The following is a 17,381-nucleotide window of genomic DNA, read 5'->3' as shown; positions in this document are numbered from 1 at the left end:
ATCCCATTTGGGGTCCTGGAGTGGTTTGCTCTTTGCTTTTCCAGTTCATTTGACAGATAAGGAAACTGAAGCAAACAAAGTGAAGTGATTTGTTCACTGCCAGGAAGGCAGCACAAATATTATCCCCATAATATAGATGAGGAAATTGAGTCAAAAAGGGAAGAAGCTGCTTCCTCAAGGTTATAGTTAGGATGGAAATTTAGGTCTCCTGCTGCCAAGACCAGAGTTTATTCTATTATGCCAACTACTACAAATTGAACTCAGGTCATACACTTTGCCGGCATCCTGAAATATTTGTTCTTCTGCCCTATGCTAGTGCTCTTTCCACATGATTCTGGAAACATAGATCCTTCCCTGGTAGCTTGGCAAATATATAATACTGAGTCCAACTTGGTGATTGTCCTAATGTTCCTTCTGATATCTGACAGTTGTGTGACCTTGTGCAAGTCTCTTGATCTCTCTGAGAATCATTTTCCTCACCTCTAAAATTGGGATATTACTACTTTTCTACCTTTGGGATTATTTTTGGAAGCAAGAGAGATAATGTTGAAAGCCCTTTGTAAAGCATCCCTTTCCTCCTCTTCTCTTCTTCCTCCTCCTCCTCCTCCTCCTCCTCCTCTTCCTTCTCCTCTTTCATTCTCTTCTTATTCATCTTCTTTCTTCTCCTTCTCCTCTTCCTTCTTCCTTTATCTCTCTCTCCTCTCCCCCCCTTTTTTTTTTATTTTGGGGTGGGTAAAGTTGGTGCAAGAAGCATCTACCTTCTTCTCCTTTATCAGGAAAAAAGGCTTTTTGGAGGGAAAAAAAAGGTATGGAGGACATATTCCAAATACCTGTATTTCACTTTCCAAAGTTGTAGAATCTTATTTTCTCTAAAGATTTCTTATTCACTAAATTCCAGTGGCTCTTTGTTGCCTATGGAATAAGATATAATTTCTTCTATTTGGCTTTTATAGCCATTCATAACCTAGCTTCCATCTATTTTTCTAGTTTTAGTCTGTATCCCCCACTCTAAAGTTCAACCAAACCAGTTTAGAGTCAAGATGCCTGAAATACCTACTATGTGCTAAGAATGCAAAGAAAGGCCACAAAACAGTCCCTGCTCTCCAGGACCTCACAGTCTAATGGAGAAGACAAATGACCATGCACAAAAAAGATATATACAGAATAAATTAGAGTTAATCTCAGAAAGAAGACACTAAGATTAAGCACCAGGAAAGAGTTCTTGCAGAAAGTGAGACTAGCTGAGATTTGAAAGAAGCCAAGGAAGCCAGGAGGTAGAGATGAAGAGGAAGAGAGTTCCAGGCATGAGAGAGAGCCAGTGGAAATCCCCGAAGCTGGAAAATAGTGTTGTTGTGACTGAAGAACAGCAATGAGACCAATGTCACTGAAATCCAGAGTACATGAACTGACGTTGTTGCTGTTCAGTTGTGTTCAACTCTTTGTGACTCTATTTGGGGTCTTCTTGGCAAAGAGACTAAAGTGGGTTGCCATTTTCCTCTCCAGTTCATCTTACAGATAAAGAAACTGAGGCCAACAGGGTGAAGTGACTCGGCCAGAGTTTTACAGCTAGTAAGTGTCTGAGGCTGGATTTGAATTCAGGAAAAATTTTTTTTTTTAAACTTCAGGCTGGGCAGGTACTCTATCCACTGCTACCACCTAGCTGCCCACGTGAAGGGGAGTGAGGTGTAATTAGATTGGAAAGGTAGAAAGTGGCCAGGTTATGAAGGGTTTTAAATGCCTCTTCCTCAAACAGGGGACTCCATCTTTCAATTCCATGCTTTTACACTGGACATTCCTCCACTCCTTATCTTCTGTGGCTGGACTATGCTCTCTCGCCTTTATAAAGTCCCTCCTTCCCTTCCTTTAAGATGCAACTCAAACACTATTTTCTTCAGGAAGTCTTTTCTGATTCCCCATTGGCTAGTGTCCTCTAACTACCTTGTAATTTCCTCCATTCTCATTATCCCGTATACATACTATTTTGTCTCCCTCAATAAAATGTAAGACCCCTGAGGTCAGGGGATCATTAGATCATAGATTTGGAGTCGGAGTCAATCCCCCTCACTTTTACAGCAAAGAAAACGGGGGCTGAGAGAGAATAAATGCCTTGCTTAATGCCGTACAGGTAAGGACTCTCTCAAACCCTTTGACTCCAAATCGACCATGCTACTGAACCACACGGTCTCTTTCCTCGAATAGTTTGACTTTTTTTTTTTTAACTTTGTAATGCCCAGTGCCTAAAGCGGCGCCTGGCACACAGTAGCACTTAATAAACGTTTATTTGTTTGATTGGTCCCGGTCCTAAAAGTCCTTCATAGACTCTGCTAAGATTAAGGATTGCTGGAAGCTCTCAGGATCTAGTTTCCTCCCACTCTCCCCCCGCAAGGCTTCAGGCTGCCAGCAGGGGACGCCCCAATCCCCACGCCCTTTCCCCCGGGCCGAAGGGTTCGCCTCTAACGGGTAGCTAAGTCCAAGCCGCCCCGCTCCTCCCCTTCGGCTCCTTATCTGCGTCCCTCCTCTCTGGGCGCACTCGGAGAGCTGGAGCGGAGCGTGGCGCAGTCTCCGCGGTGCCCGTGCCTGGCGCAGCAACGACAGCGACACCAGCAGAAGTAGCAGCCTTCCCGCGGTGAGTAGCGCCCGTGAAATCGGATGGGAAATGGGGGAGCTCTTTCAGGACCCGACGGCTGCAGCCCAGCTTTGCTGGGCGTCCAGCACCCAGCAGAGAAGGCGCAGCGACCGACTTCCAGAGTCTCTCCGCCTGGTCCTTCAAGTGAAGTTGATTCTGGTGCGCCCCAAAACACTTTGCCATCCTCACTCTTAACCGTCGGGGTCCCAGCCTAGCCTTCTAATTTTCCTCGCTCCTTGTCAGTTTAACTTAGCGCATTCTGCGGGTTTCCTGAGCCCCAAAGTGAGTCTCTTCTTCCGCCTCCTATGCTACCTCCGGACTTCTCCCCTTGGACAGCAGGCTCCCTCAAGGCTGAAGGCAGATGGGTAGAGAAGCAGGGGGCAATTCCCTCTCCCGTTAGCTGCTCTCCTAGTCTTCGGAGAGAGATCGCGCGACCCAAACTGGGATTCTATTTAGATTGTGATTCTCCAAATACCTCCGTCTCATCCTCTTAGCTCGTAGAGACCTCGATACCGCAATTCCCACTTGTCCTAGGGCGTAGGGGCTGTTTTCTGGACAAAGCTGTTGGCTGCAACGGAACTGGGGAGCTTGGTGATAGCTACAGCCCTTCACAGTTCCACTCCTCCCCCCTCTCCACAGTTGTTTCATTAAACTGGAAAGTGAGAGGCTCATTTATTTTTTTCCTGGTGGGGATCCCCTATTCTGACCAGAGTTGATGGGACTGATTTTAGGACTGACAGCAGAAGGATTTGAGACACCTGGTTTGACCAGTGCTACTTCCCCTGTCCTAAGACGAGTTGTTTTTCTTCATGGTGCCTACCTTTCTCCATTTAAAATTTGGGGTCATCCTTGCTACCTAGGGGCAAGTAGCCAAGGAAGCAGAAGAACAACAACGACAACTTCATCCATCTCTTTTAAAGTTTACACAGCACCTTTTCACACCTGCATAGAAGGCAAAAACAAAAACAAAAAAAAATGTATCATCCCCATTTTACACATCAGAAGGCTGAGGCTCAGGGAAGTTTGGTAATTTGCCTTAGATTACATAGCCACGGGGAGCCTTGGGGCAGGATTCATACCCAAACCTCTATACTCTCAGTCCTACACTTTCCCCACTGTATTATAAAGTAGATCTCTCCAACTTTGAATTTAAGAAGGATGGAAGTTCTTTTAAAATTTGTCCTAGAACCCAAGTGTAATGATGCAGAGTCTTTATGTATCTGTATGGATGAATCTGTAAGTTAGCATATTTGTCAACCACTCTGATTGTCTTCTCCCCATAACCCCATTTTATAAAATATGGTACAATGGCTACAAAATTAGAGAATCTTAAATATCCATCACCAGGAGTAGCTTCCTTTTCATAAAGCTAAATTGCAGGACTTAGGTCTAGAAGGGATCTTAGAGATCATCTATTTCATTTTACAACTGATTGGGAGATGGAGGGATGGGAAGTTACTTGCCAAAGATGATATAGAAGAATAAGGATTTGAACTCTGGTCCTCTTGCTCCAGAGCCATTCCCCCGTCATTATCCCATGCAGCTTCTTAGGGCTTAATACATGTTTGGTCTTAGTGATTGTAGAATCCTAGTGGGCTGTGAGGTGTGTGAGATGTAAGAAGCTCCCACTACCACTACCCTCTGAGCTTTGCCCATTCCTCATATTCTGGAAAGATGGGCTGACCAGGGCAAGGACTGGGGATTGGGAGGGAAGAGAAGGAAAGGAATTGAGAAGCTATTGTGTGTTGAGAGAAAGACTTGGATAACCTTGCTCAGATGGGTAGGGAAAGGAGATGGGGCAGAAATCCTTTTATACCACCCTGGATGACAATGTATCCCTGATTTCTTGGGGAAAATCATGTACCAATTAGAATTGCAGGTGTTCCTGTCTCAAAAGGTCACTTCTTTCACCACTGAGACACAGTCCTAGGGAACTCCCTAGTGGAGAGTTGGAACTTGAACAGTGGCATACCATACCCAGAGGAGGGTGATGAGCTTTTGTGCCCAATGGAAGCAGGCCCTCTTACCTTTCTTCCTGCTTCTCCCCTTTTTTGATTTGAGCTCAGGGGACCAAAAAAGTCCCCATTTCTCCCAAATTTGTCTCTGCTTCCCGTCTGGCATCTGGAAATTTTAGTGAAAAGTGTACTGGAGATAGGAAAAGTCATGGGTTCATATATTTAGATCTGGAAGGGGACCTTAGAGGCTATCTAGTCTAACCTTTTCATTTTAAGGATGAGGAAGCTGAGACCCAAAGAGATTAAATGATTTGCTTGGAGTCAAACTGCCACCACTTTTTCTATAGTACCATGATGCCTTGACTCTGCTATTTCCTACTTTTATGACCTAGGGCCAGACATTTCAGCTCTGGGGAAGGGTCTTGTTGTCATTCGTTCATGTCCAACTTTTTGTAACTCCATTTGGGGTTTTCTCAGCAAAGATACAGGAGTGATTTGCCATTTCCTTCTTCAGCTCATTTTACAGATGAGGAAACTGAGGCTAATAGGGTTCAGTGGCACAGCTAGAGTAAGTATCTGAGGCTAGATTAGAACTCAGGAAGATGTTTTCCTAACTCTATGCTTGGCACTCTATCCTCTGTGCCACTTAACTGCCCAGAAGAAGGGGCTTAATTTCTTATTTGTAAAAAAAAGATTGTTGGACTAGATGACCCTTCAATTCTCGTTAGTGCTTGATTCCTTATAAGAATAGCTAACCTTTATATAATGCTTTAAGATTTTAAAAATGCTTTACAAATAACTCTTCACAAGAATCCCAGGAGATAGATACTATTATTATGATCCCCCTTTTACATGCTATACAGAGGGGTTGAGTGCCTTACTCGCCCAGAGTCACACAACTTATCAATATCTGAGGTCAAATTTGAACTCAGGTCTTCCTGATTGCAGGTTTCTTCCTCATTCCACTAATTGCCTAATTTGTAGAAAGAGGCAGTTGAACTAGAGGTTCCTCTAGATCTTTGATTTTATATCTTAAGGCATCCCAGGAGAGAATCCTATAAAAATTCCTTTCATAGGCTCACTCCTTTGGCTTAATATTTGAACTTGATTAATATTCAAGTCTTCTCTGATAATGGTAACTTTGGGTGGTATTAGTCTTCCATTCCCCCACCCCCCTTTTAAACCCTTATTTCCTGTCTTAAAATCAATTCTGTGCATTGGTTCCAAGGCAGAAGAGCAGTAAGGACTAGGTGATGGGGGCTAAGTGACTTGCCCAGGGTCACATAGCTGGGAAGTGTCTGAGGTCGGATTTGAACCTAGAACCTTCCAAATATCAGCCTGGCTCCCTGTCTACTCAGCCACCTGGCTGCCCCAAAGAGTATCAGTCTTAAAAGATTGGTCTGTGTAGAACTTAGAAGGACGCTTACAGTTTTCATGAGGAGAAGGTATATTGAGAGCGTACCCCAATCCAAGAGGCAAGGAGGGAGATGGATTTGTCTGGAGGCAGTAGGATCACTTGGTTTAATTCTGAATTTTCCATGCTGCCCGCCTGGGGTCTCACAGCCCCACTGCTCAGGTAGCCATCCATCCCTCAGGTAAGTTCAGGAGCGTCTGAATGCCTCAGACGTGCAGAAGGATTGGAGCCTGGCATTGGAGTCAGTAGTTTCTCCTCTCAGGGAAGAGGAAGTCTGGAAGCAGGGCCAACTGCAGATGAATGTGCTGAGGGCGAGTGGAATGTCACACTCCACAGAACTGGCTCCCGGCCAAGCCCATGGTCTGTTTGGCCGCACCGGGACCACTGCCAGGGAATTGTTTTGGGGGCTCACTGTAATTCCAGCTGTGCATGAACCAGCAAACTGGGGCCCCGGGTGGACATGGATTGTTGGAAGGAGTTTTGCATCAAAATTGAGATCCCAAAGACCATGGTCATCCCAGGTTAACCCTGAGAGCAGCCTTCATTTGTGAGGGAGACAGATTCCTTATATGCCAGAAGGAACCCTCCCAGAGACAGCGCTTGCCATTTTAGTCATGTCCTACCTTTCTTGCCCCCATTTGGGGTTTTCTTGGCAAAGATATCAGAGTAGTTTGCCATTTCCTTTTCCAGCTTATTCTATAGGTGAGGAAACTGAGGCCAACAGGGATCACACAGCAAGGAAGTGTCTACGACTGGATTTGAACCCAGGACGATGAACCTTCCTGACTCCAGATCCAGTGCTCTATGCCCTGGGCCACCTCATTGGCCAGAGGCAGCATAGTGTCCTGGAACTAGCACTGGATTTAGCACAAAAGGAGAGTCCAAATCCCAGTTCTGCTCCTGGGTCATAGCAGCGACTCTGAGTAAGTCTTCATCTTTCTGGACCTCAGTTTTCTCATCTGTAGGACTTGAAGGTCTCTTTCAGCCCTAAATGGAGAGGCTCAGTTATGCGCTTTCCACGAAAAGGAACCAAATCAATCCATAAACATTAGTGAGTAACTGTGTGCAAGGCATTGTGGTATGTCAAAGGGAAACGCCAGAGATAAAAAGATTCAGGACTCATGGAATATAGACACTAGTAGGGGAGAGGTCATGTGTTTAAATAACTCGAATGTAAACTTAGTATAGTAGAAGAGGCACAAAGCCGTTGGAGAGATCGGGGGAGGGAGTTATCGCTTCTGGCCGGAGGATCTGGGACAAATGTGAGGGAGGAAAAAGCAGAGTTGGAGGAGGTCCAGCCCTGGAGGAAGGATGCCTGAAGGAGATGGAGGGAGGTGGGAGGTGGGGCAGGGACATTTCAGCCAGGAGCGATTCTCCCGGAACCGGAAAGCTCAGATTAGGTTGGTGGCACCAAGAAGAAATTCTCTGCTTTGACTGGAGCCTGGAATTTATGAAGGAGAATAGGGTAAAATCATCCTGGAAATGTAGGTTGAGGCCAGAGAGAATTTGGGCTTTGTTTGGCAGATCCTGAGGCCGCTGAAGGTCTTCAGCAGGGGAATATTTTCTGGTCTCTCCGTTGAAGAAGATTGCTGATAGGCAGGCTGCCGTGGAAGCTGGTAGACATTGGACAAAAAGGAATCTGTTAGAGGTTATCGCAGTAATCTAGGTGAGAGGTGCTGAACGCCTAGGTCTGGGGGAGGCGGCATGGCACATGGAAATAGTAATGAGTTTGCCATCAGAGTCCCTGGGTTGGGATCTTGGACTGGTTACTCAATGGGCTACCATTTCCTCTCTAGAAAAAGAGAGGTGGGTGTCTCTTTTCCATCTCTAAATCTAGGACTCTACCAATAACTGGTCTTCCACTGATTGGATGAATGGCAAGGGGATAGAAAGAGCAAATAAGCATTTATTAAATGCTTACTATGTGCCAAATGCTTTACAAATATTATCTCACTTGAACCTCAAACAGCCCCCTCCCAGAGGTAAATGCTTTTATTCCCATTTTACAATTGAGGAAACTGAGACAAATAGAAGTTTAAGTTGTCTAGAGTCACAGAACTACTAAGCATCTGAGGTCAGATTTGAACTCAGGTCTTCCTGACTCCAAGCTCAGACCTTTATCTACTTCACCACCTAGTCACAAAGTGGAATCAAAGATGACTGAGGTTTTGAGTCTGAATAATTGGGGAAAAATGGTACCAGTGACAGGAAAACACTTCTAAAAGAATGGATTTTTCATCTTATGGAGTCTGGTCTTAGGTGCTTGGAAGAGGCTGTGGCTGATAGCACTTCAAATGTCTATTTGCCATCTCAGTTTCTCCTTCTGTAAAGTGAGATGAGATTAGGTGATCCCTAAGTGTCTTGCTCCAAGACTTGGGATGGCATGGCTTACCGTGTAGATAGAATATTATTCTAGAAACTGGGGGGTGCTCTTCTCCACCCAGAATTTGTCCTCTAGTGGGGGAGCTACAATCCCCACAGAGGATCAGACTAGATAATGAAACATGAGGTGAGAAAGGGACAAAGTGCCTTCTCGACAGGCAGAGGAAGGAGAGTTTCTGACTGGAGAGATCAATGGAGGCTTCTTGGAAGCGTTAGGATTTGAGCAACATCTTTAAAAGAGGCTAAGCTCCAAGAGGCAGATACTGAGGGGACTTTTCAAGCTTGGAGACGAGAGCCAGCCATGGCTCTTAGGGCATGGCTAGGAGGATGGCAAATGCTGTTGTTTGGTTGAAGCTGGAGAAGGAGGCTAGCAGGATGTCAGGCTAAGGATCTTGAGTTTTTCTGGGGCCAAATAAGGGGTCATGAGTTGTTGGGGGTTTTTGGGGTGTGATTAGAGGAATGGTGTGGGAGGTGGTTGTTGTTATTCAGTATTTGTTATGAAAAGGACCAAATGGCACCATGGAGTGATGTCTTGACTTGCTTGTGCATTGGATTTGAGTGGGGCAGAGATGCACAAAGTCATCAGCCTCTTCCAGGCATTGAATTTGTGGGAGGCTGTGTGGTGAGATGAAAAGAAAACTGGACTTGGAGTCCCAATGAAGTGAGTTCAAATCCTGTCCCTGCCACTTTGCTTCTTGTGTGATTATGGGCAGATCATGGAACCTCCTTGAGCCTCAGTTTCCCTATCTGTGAATTGGAATTGGGTTGGAGGAGTCTTTGTCCTCCCTTTCAGCTCTAGATTTTTGATGCTACAAGATCAGGTTTGTTCACAAATGAGGCTAATTTGGTAGTGGTATAAAGTAGAGAGAGAAAGGAGGTTAGTCTAGCAGCTGGGAGACATTTGCCAAGTGATTGTAGCAATCCAAGTAGGAGGTGATGTGGGAGTGGATTAGAGGGGTGACAATGAGAATAGGAAGGAGGGATAAGCAAGAGATGTGTTGTGGGGTAGAATTGGCAGCTGCTGAGATGAGTGTGAGTAGGAGAGAGTGAGGATGTTATTGACAGAAATAGGGAAATCAGGAGCTCTTGTTGAGTCATTTTCCCATCCCATCATGACCCCTTTTGGGGTTTTCTTGGCAAAAATAGTGGAGTGGGGGGAGGGGTAGCGAAGTGGCTCAGTGGATGGAGAGCCAGGCCTCGAGACAGGAGGTCCCAAGTTCAAATCTGGCCTCAGATACTTCCTAGCTGTGTGATCCTGGGCAAGTCACTTAATTCTCATTGCCCAGTCCTTACTGCTCTTCTGCCTTGGAACCAATACACAGTATTGATTCTAAAGAGGAAGATAAGGGTTTAAAAAATTAAAAAAAATACTGCAGTGGTTTGCTATTTCCCTCTCTAGCTCACTTTACAGATGAGGAAACTGAGGCCAACAGGGTAAAGTGCTTGCTCAGGGTCATACAGCTCGAAGTATCTGAGGCAGGTCACATTTGAACCGAGGACCTTTTATTACTAGGCCTAGCTTTCTATCCACTGAGTCTCCTAGCTGCACCTCAAAATAATATCTTTTTTTTTTTAGGAGAGCAAAATGCTATATATTTTTATTTTAAAACCCTTACCTTCTACTTTAGAATCAATACTGTGTGTTGGTTCTAAGGCAGAAGAGCAGTAAGGGCTAGGCAATGGGGGTTAAGTGACTTGTCCAGGGTCACACAGCTAAGAAATGTCTGAGGCCATATTTGAACCCGGGACCTTCTGCCTCTAGACCTGGTTCTTAATCCACTGAACCACCCAGCTGCCCCTCAAAATGCTATCTTTTAATTTTTAAAATTAATTAGTTAATTTAAAAATATTTTTCCATGTTTCCATGATTCATTTTCTTTTCCTCCCCCCTTCCCTCCCCCTCCTGGAGTTGACAAGCAATTCCACTGAGTTGTATAAATGTCATCACTTGATACCTATTTCCATATTATTCATTTTTGCTATGGAGCCATCTTTTAAAGCCTAAACCCCAGTTCATATACCCATATATACAAGTGATAAGTCATATGTTTTTCTTTTGCATTTCTACCCTCCTAGTTCTTTCTCTCAACGTGGATAAACATGCTATCTTTTTATTTAAAAAAATTAATAACAAATTTCCACGTTATATAATCTAAATTGTATAATCTAAATTGTCTCCCTCCTTCGTTCCCTCCCTCCTCCTAGAGCTACAAAATGAATAAAACAACACATACAGGAGTACAAATGAAGCCAGTAATTCTACTGAAATCCAGCTAGTCATAAACAGTTAGCTAGTATTTATTAAGCACCTACTATGGGCCAGGCACTGTGCTGGGGATGCAAAGAGAAGCCAAAGACTGCCCCTGTTCTCCAGAACCGCAGATCCAGAACTCCTGGCCCGGTGGCGGTTCTGTATTTGGACGCCAGTCTACAAAGGGGTTTTGTGGTATTTATTAGGGACCCAAGACAGCCTGCCCTGGGGCTAGACGGGCTAAAGGTTCATATCTCACACTCTGTGATGGAGACTCAGGTTAAGGGAAGAATGAAGGCTTTTCCCAGAAGGCCTTTGGACTGGCCCCAGAAGGCCACACAGAAAAGCCGTTGAATGGATGTGGGGAGAAGCCATGGCCCTCGTTGTGGGGGTGGGAGGATGGGGAGGGGGAGGTCATTAAACCTGTTTCCTTCCTCCTGGAAGGGAAGGGACTGTGTCCAAGGAATTGAGCTCCAGATTTCATGAAAGAAAGAGGGTGTAATTTATACCTCTCTGAGCCTCACACCTGCTGCCATATTTGACCTTTATAAAACTCACCCTAGTGTAATACAAGCTCTATCAGAGCTGGCTAAAATAATCTGATTGTCTGACAGAAGAAAAGCTCCCCAGGAAGGGAATTTTGGGATCTCTTTGAGCCTCTACAGATCGTTGGTTTTACCTTTTTGGGGGATTTGTTTTGTTTTGCCCTGATTGCTTAGGTGGCAGGTACCAGGCGAGGTGAGTAAATGAGACTCCGGAGGGTTGGGGTGGGGGAAAGAATAATTCTTTACATTTCAGTAGGGCTCCTATTTTTAAAAATTCTTTTGGGTCCGTCATCTCCTTTCAGGGACACTGAATGCAAGCATTATTGTCTCCGTTTTACTATTTAGGAAACCGACTTAGAGAAGTATTGAAAGATATTTCATATATAAAGTTGTATAGTAGATAAATGCCAGATTTGAAGTGAGAGTTCAGATCATTGCTTAACCTGTCCCTTGCCTCAGTTTCCCTCTACTGCAAAATCGACTACTCAGTGCCTTCTAGTGATAATTTAGGATTCTGATAGATTCAGGAATAAGCCACAGAAGCTTTTCCTCATTTCCCCCAGCACCCCTTCCCTCTTGAAATTCCTTTGAGTTCTTTTGTGTTTACTCACATGCTTACAGGTTGTAGCCCCGCAGTAGTGTAGAAACTCTGAAAGCTGAGGTTGTTTTGTTTTGGTATCCTTAGAAAATGACTCCCAGACTGGAGCCCTTAAGTGTTTGTTAAATTAAATTGCATTGAAACCCCAGCCCAGCCTTAGCCTTTGAGTGGCACCTTCTTGTTTGTTTGCTTTTTTCATTTAACTTGCTTCTGGACCACGTGGATGTCATAGACAGGAAGCTGAATTTTAAGCCACAGGACTGGGGTTCAAATATTCTGTTGTTGTCCTTTAGTCACATCCAACTCGGTGAAGGAAAGACCTCTGTGTTCTTGAATTACTTCTCTTCAAACAGACCAGTCTCAAAGCCTTCAAATGACTCCCAGGTCTGTTCTCCCTAAGCAGCAAGTACCCTGAGCTCTAGACCTTCTCTGGCCACCCATCCCCAAACCCAAACCTTCCTTGTTTTTTGTTTAGTCAGTTTTCAGTCCTGACCAATTCTTCGTGACCCCATTTGGGGTTTTCTTGGCAAATACTGGAGTGGCTTGCCATTTCCCTCTCCAGCTCATCCAACTGGTGAGGAAACGGAGGTAAACAGGGTTAAGTGACTTGCCCAGGGACACACAGCTAGTAAATGTGTGAGGCCAAAGATACTGGAGTGGCTTGCCATTGCCTTCTCCAGATCATTTGACAGATGAGGAAACTGAGGCCAACAGGGTTAAGTGACTTGCCCAGGGTCACACAGTGAGGAAGTATGTGAGGCCAGATTTGAACTCTATCTAGCTGCCCTTTTAGGTTTGGTACCATTTTTATTTCTTCTAATGCCAAGCCTTGTGCATTAACCTCTCCAGCATCTCTTTCGAATGTCTCTCTTCCTCTCTACTAAAATGGTACCGCCTTAGTTCAGGTCTTCATTGCCTTCCACCTGGACTATTTTAACTGCCTCTTGATTGGTCTTCTGCTTCAAGTCTGTCTGCACTCCAGGCCATCCTGGCAGCTGCCAAAGCGATAGTCTGTAGACTCAGATCTGGACATGTGATTCCCCTACTTAATTAACTCCAGTGGCTCCCTACTTCCTCTAGGACAAACTATGGGGTATTCGAGGCAGACCAGCTCCTCAGTCTTTTCAGGGCTACTCATCCTCCTTTCATAAAAAAAACCAGGCTAGTCCAGTAAAGCACATACTGCACTACTGACTATGGGCTGTAATCAGGAAAACTATTGGCATTTAGATATAGAAATGTGGGTTTTGGTTACTCAGTCTGCACTTGCATTTCCACGCTTTTTACTTTGTAAATATATTCCTTCCCTTCATGGTAAAGGCCCGATTGGCTGGTGCAACATCTTTTCATAAACACAGAAATAAAACCTAATGTGCATCTTTGAAAAAAAAAAAGGGAACTGAACTCTCACCCGGGGCTCCAAGAAGTCATAGCGCATGTAGCCAGCCGCCACCTTCAGGTAAAACCATCTAGGTGGATGGGCTAAGCCTACAGGTCTCAAACCTGTTGATGACTTAGGGGTCGCGTCTGCTGCCTCAAGACTTCCCCTGGCGGAATGGCACAGGAGAACAGTTTGTTCCAACCACCATGAAGGCAGCTGAAGCAGGCTCTATAGAGCGCTTAGAGCTTGGTCAGACTTCCCAGATGCCAAAGTCATCCACTCTCTCCTTGGCCATCCCTGTTATCCCGACTTTGGTCCTGCCATTGGACTTGAGTGGCTCGGGAAGAGAGAGTGAGGCTGATGACTTTGGGCAATTCTGCTTCACTTAAATCCAAATCACACTTGGATCAAGACATCACCCCACGGCACCATCGATTCTCTTTGAAAACGAAGGATGAATAATGAGGAAAAAATATAAATTCTCCTTAGCTTTTAAAGCCCGTCACAACCTGGCCCCAACTCATCTTTCTATCCTCATTGTACATTGCAGGTATCTCAGCAGTTATTGGGAGAATAAAAATAAAAATAAATTTTAAAAATGGGAATTTTTGGATAGTTTTGCAGAAACCACAGATGACACATAGCCAGCATACAATTCAGAAAAAGTTTAGAAGCTATATAGCCTGTGACCAAATACTTAACCCAAATTTTATAAGATACAATAAACACCTCATAAAAGAAAAAGAAAAAAATTCAGACTTCTTCTTTGGTCTGAAGGGAGAGCCAAACACTTTTATGTGAATTTTCCAGATCGTGGGGCTGTGCTCCTAACTGCTGAGATACCTTGTATATATACATACATACATACACACACACACACACACATATAAAACTTACACATATAAACCCTTAGAATCTATGGTAAATATTGGTTCTAAGGCAGAAGAGCAGAAAGGGCTAGGAGTGACTTTTCCAGGGTCACACAGCTAGAAAGTATCTGAGGCAGTCTAGATTTGAACCCCAGACTGACCATCTCCAGGCTTGGTTCTTTATAGCCACCTAACTGCCCCCTCTTTATATTTTTGTACGTACTTGTCTCCCTTACCGGAATATAAACTTTTTGTAAAGAAGAAGCTTACATCTCAATGTAAATAGGGATTAGAATGACTTTATTTATTTATTTAGCATCTCCCTGACAAGTGCTTAATAAATATTTGTTCATTTGCAAGTATTTTTTTGCACCTGGAACCTTCTTATTTTGAAATAGCCTCCCATCGTGCCAGCTGCCCTTTCCTGCACTCCCAATCATGAGTTCCTTTCTGAACCATTATTTTGGGGATGTGCTTAGGTTGGCGATGCATTAGTCCTCTCCTCGTTTCTCTGCAGCCTTCAGACCCTTTGCCCCTACAAGGGGACCCTCTATCCCTTCACTGGTCCTGTTTTTTACTTAACTTTCTTTTGTGCTATTCTCCCCTATTAGAATGTAAACTCCTTGAGGTCAGGCTCCATCATTTTGCTTATATTCGTTTCATCAGGGTCTTCTTGCCTGATTGTCTTGATTGAGAGAGACAGAGAGACAGAGAGACAGAGAGAGAGAGAGAGAGAGAGAGAGAGAGAGAGAGACAGAGAGACAGAGAGACAGAGACAGAGACAGAGACAGAGACAGAGACAGAGAGGGAGAAATGGAGGGAGAGAGAAATAGAGAGAGAGGGAGAGAGAGGGAGAGGGAGAGAGACAGAGAGAGACAGAAAGAGACAGAGAGACACAGAGAGAGAGAAATGGAGGGAGAGAGAGACAGAGAGAGAAATAGAGAGAGAGAGAGGGAGAGAGAAGAAGAGGGGAGAGAGAGAGAGAGAGAGAGAGAGAGAGAGAGAGAGAGAGAGAGAGAGAGAGAGAGAGAGAGAGAGAGAGAGAGAGTGTGTGTGTATTGGAACAGAAATCTTTTTTTCTTTAAGATGACACTCTTTAATTATATTCCTGATAATTAAATTAGACAAAGAACATATTTATTTTATGATTCTGCATACTGCCAGATTGCTTTTTAAAAATATTCTTCCAATATACAAATCCACTAATAACAAATGAGTATGCCTGTTTCTACACAACCCTGCCAGTGTTGAGTCTTGCCGCTTTGGATTATTTTTGACAACTGGATGGATTTGAAGGAATAATTCAAGATTATTGCAACCCTCCCCCCCCCCTTTTAGTGGAGTTTCTTCTTGATGATACATAGAATATTAATTAACCCTACCCTAAATGAGCGTCAAAGGCTGCCTGCTTTTCTAATTCTTATGTCTGTTTTTTATACTTTCCCCTCACTGCTTCCTTCCTTCCTTTCAACTTATTCCCATCATAAGCTTCTAGACTTAGACTTAGAAGGGACCTTAAAGATCATCTAGGCAGCACAATGGCATAGTCAGAAAGACTCTCCTTTACTTGGTTCAAATCTGATCTCAGAGGCTTACGAGCTGTGTGACCCTGGACAAGTCACCTAAAACCTACCTGCCTCAGCTTCCTCATCTATAAAGTGAGCTGAAGACAGGAGCGGTGAACCACTCTGGTAATTTTGCCATGAAAACTTCAAAAGGGGCCACCAAGATTCTAACACAACTGAAAACAACTAAACCACAGATCCAATCCATTGCCTTCACTAAGTCATTTCTAGTTGTCTTCCCACCTCCTATGGTCCTGCTTTTAGATGACTGCATGAATTAGAATTATATGTAAATTAAGGATTCCCATGAGTGCGACCCGAGTACCTCTCCAGTGGAGGAAGGTACTTGGACTTTGGACAATTCTTTCAGGACTGGGAGGCCTTTCTTGCCTACTTCTTCATGTGTGGCTGCATGTGCTCTGGGTCTTTGAAGTTGCTGGAAATCTGACCCCCAGATAAATGGGATATTAGTATAGTCCTGCCAAGAAAAATTTCAGATGGCCTGCTTTAGTTGGCCTCACATACAGGTTTTAATGCACTCTGCCAAAAATTCAATGGATCTTTTTCCAGACGCAACAGGACCAAAGCAGCGATATAGTTGATGATAGCAAGCACCAATGTCCAAAGAAATGTTGCTCAGACTGGGGAATTTAAAGGGCTTGCAGGGATCAGAAATGTGGGCCAACTTTTTGATGGTGGTGACAGCAATAGTAAACTCTGAGTTATATATATTATTTTGTCTGACTCCTTCTGGGCCTTCTCTCTGGCTTTAAAATCACAGCATAAAGAGGAAGGCTAAATAGATAAATGGTGGGATGGTATCCAGAATACCTCTTCTGGGGGAAGATTTCTACCCCCCACCCCAATATTGAGGAGGAAGGAAGAGGGTCATAGTCTCTATTTTATTTATTTATTTTTGCTTTCTTTATATAATATAATTAGAATTGCTCCTGGAGCTAATTTTAGCCAAAATTGAATGAAAGGGTAATGGACACAAAGGGCATCTTGATTTTATTTTTCTCTTAAAGTGAATATTTCTAGAGAGTTGGCTGAGCCTGGGAAATCCTAGTTGAAAAAGAAGCAGCTTATTTATAGGAAACAACCAAAGAAAGGGAGGCAATCTCTTAAAGGCAGTGATTTAGAAATTTTAAAGAAACTACAGACCAATGGCCAATATCAACACCAACATACTCCTGACAACACAACATCTTCCATAAAGGAAAGGTTAACTGAGTGGAAAAAGGAACAATAAATTGTAGGAGATTTGTTTCTCTGAATTAGACAAATCTAGTAGAAAGATAAGCAAAAAGGAGAGCATGGAGAGGAACAAACAGTAAGTAGATGGTAGCCTTAAGGGGAAAATGCTAGCAAGGCGGAGGAGGGGGTAGGAGTGGAACACAGGCCTAGGAAAGATCTGCAGAAGACATTTGAGTTGAATCTTGAAGGAAACCAACTAAAAGGTAGAAGCAAAGAGGAAAAACATTCCAGATATGAGACAGCCAGTGCAAAGGTGGGAAAAGGAGTTGGAGTGTTATTTATGAGGAATAGTAAGAAGGCTGTCATGGCTATTCTTTTGTGCATGGAGTTTAGTGGATAACCTCTATGCCCAGGGTCATTTGATTGGTTGTTTCCTCCAAGAATTTCCATTTTAAGAAAAAAGTATTTTTTTCAGTGTATTTATGCTTTTATTTTGGGGGTTTGGTTATGGATGAGTGTGCTCTTACACTAATGACCTATATGGTAGTGGGTTTTGCATGAAAATAAAAAGAAAAAAAAGCAAAGGATATTGGACAGC

The 17,381-nt window shown here is 43.9% G+C and overlaps 1 protein-coding gene across 3 annotated transcripts in view; it reads left to right on the top strand.

Annotated features, from left to right (window-relative positions):
- Nucleotides 1-2,478: 2,478 nt before the first annotated feature.
- Nucleotides 2,479-17,381, top strand: part of DAPK2 (death associated protein kinase 2) — a 199,478-nt gene continuing 184,575 nt past the window's right edge. Inside the window, exon 1 of one of the 3 annotated variants that reach the window (XM_016427663.2) lies at nt 2,479-2,626. The gene's annotated coding sequence lies outside the window, so the exon portion shown is untranslated. Of the gene's footprint in view, nt 2,627-2,661; nt 7,662-17,381 lie in introns of those variants that run through there. The other 2 variants (XM_016427665.2, XM_016427664.2) reach the window with 2 other exon arrangements.

This window comes from Monodelphis domestica, chromosome 1, assembly GCF_027887165.1.
Source record: "Monodelphis domestica isolate mMonDom1 chromosome 1, mMonDom1.pri, whole genome shotgun sequence".
Taxonomy (NCBI): domain Eukaryota; kingdom Metazoa; phylum Chordata; class Mammalia; order Didelphimorphia; family Didelphidae; genus Monodelphis; species Monodelphis domestica.
Note: the sequence above shows the minus strand (reverse complement) of the source record. Positions and strands in the feature narration are given on the sequence as shown.